The following is a 2059-nucleotide window of genomic DNA, read 5'->3' as shown; positions in this document are numbered from 1 at the left end:
TTATTTTTATTAAATTATGTGCTTTCTTTATAATATTTTTTTAAACCTGTCTTTATAATTTTTTTTCCAACATTTTTTATAAACGTTTGGCAGAAAGCTGATGGAAGGAGTTTATGAAAAAAACGTGCGTTTTGGTCTCTTTAATTAATTTTGTGTTTTTGTGCTATTTGGATAATTTATTAAAAAATTAATTGTGGGCTTAAAAAATCAATTTTCTCTTCTATCTAAATACACGCTAAGCATTTGTTTACAACACAAAAAATACGAAAAGACAAACAAATTTAACGTAATTGTAATAGTCAATTTATCAGCATTACATACCAAATCAATCCAACATATCAACATAATTAAATTTCTCCCCTTTATTCTCCTCCCTTCCAACCACAAACAAATCAATTATAGATGAAAAGTACACATCAAACCTTCCTTCTGCCAAACCAAATTAAACCCGCCAAATGCATATAGAGCAAGTTCACAGAGCTTGAGGAGTACAGCACGTGCGATAGTAATTAAGCACCACATCTTGACATTGGCCTAACTTTCAAACCTAATCAAGTCACTCTAACAGTCAAAGTCAAAACAGAACTTGCCACATTCACTGAATACTATAATATTTTTTTATCAGGTAAATACTACTCTTTCTGTCTTAAATTATATAAACATTTTTTTTAATTATTTTAAATTATAAAATATAAAACATTTTGAGTAAATTAAAGTTTTATTAAATACATCAATTTTAATATTATTTTTTTTTTCAATAATTAATTTTCATTATTTTTTAATATATAAATGATGAATATTTTAAAAAGTTTATATTTTTATTTAAAAAGATGAAATGTTAAATATATTTAATAAGATTTATTGATATATAAAATTTTATTTAAAAATATTTTATAATTTAGAATGAAAGGGCTTGTGATACAATGACTGATGATAATCATGGGGACGAAAAGAGTGGAATGGAATGTCTAAATCACTGCCCCGTAAAAGTTTCCTTAATTATTCTTTACGGACAAAAAAAAAAAATCTCTCTTTTCAAATCCAACGTAAAGCTTTCCCCTTGCTATAAGAGTTACGGCTCCCCTCTGTCTTCTCATCGAAGTCTTCGCCACAAAGTCCATTCCATAGTGAGCTCAGGAGATCTCACGGGAAAAACATGTCCGACGCCGTTGTTCATGTGGCTCTCCTCCACTCCGCCGGCGCGGGTCATCTAACTCCATGTTTGAGACTCGCTGCGTTGCTCGTAAACGCCATTGCAGAGTCACTCTCATCAGTCCTCATCCCACAGTTTCTATGGCCGAATCTAACCTCCTCTCCCGCTTTCACTCTGCTTTTCCTCAGGTCTCTCTTCTTCCCTTTCATCTCTTCCTTTAGATGCTTCCACTGCAAACTCCGACGACCCTTTCTTTCTTGGATTCGAAGCAATCCGTCGCTCTTCCCACCTTCTGCCTTCTCTTCTCGCTTCGGTCTCTCCTCCAATCTCTGTTTTTCTCTGTGATGTGTCTTTTGATATCCCCTGTTCTTCCAATTACAGAGACCCTTCGTATTCCCTTTTACATCCTTTTTCCTTCTTGTGCTAGGATGTTTTCCCTTTTCTCATCCGTGCCCAGATTCATTTCATCCATATCTGAATTAGATTTTGTGGACATTCCAGGAGTTTCAGCCATACCCAGATCGTCAATCCCACCTCCTCTTCTTCACCCCGACAATGTCTTCGCTAACATATTAAAAGAAGACAGTCCCAAGCTCCCCAAAAACACGCGGCATTTTGATGAATTCATTCGAAGCAATAGAAACAAATGCGCTTGAGTCTCTGAACACCGGAAAAGTTGTCAAAGATATGCCTCCCGTATTTCCATCGGGCCTATCATGCCAATGCGAGTTCGAGAAGAATGAAACCAACAACAAACAAACTCTTCGATAGTGAAGTGGCTGAACGATCAGTCTCCTGGGTCCGTCGTGTACGTAAGCTTCGGAAGCAGAGTAAGTAGCATGTCCAGCGAGCAAATAAGGGAAATCGGAAACGGGTTGCTGAAAACCAGGTTTAAATTCTGTGGGT

The 2059-nt window shown here is 35.9% G+C and overlaps 1 pseudogene; it reads left to right on the top strand.

Moving 5' to 3' along the window:
* Positions 1 to 1156: 1156 nt before the first annotated feature.
* LOC129301512 (UDP-glycosyltransferase 708G1-like) lies at positions 1157 to 2053 on the top strand (annotated as a pseudogene).
* The last annotated feature ends 6 nt before the right edge of the window (positions 2054 to 2059 follow it).

Source organism: Prosopis cineraria, unplaced genomic scaffold (genome assembly GCF_029017545.1).
Source record: "Prosopis cineraria cultivar Desert tree isolate PC_DT_omini unplaced genomic scaffold, ASM2901754v1 PC2169, whole genome shotgun sequence".
Classification (NCBI taxonomy): domain Eukaryota; kingdom Viridiplantae; phylum Streptophyta; class Magnoliopsida; order Fabales; family Fabaceae; genus Prosopis; species Prosopis cineraria.
Note: the sequence above shows the minus strand (reverse complement) of the source record. Positions and strands in the feature narration are given on the sequence as shown.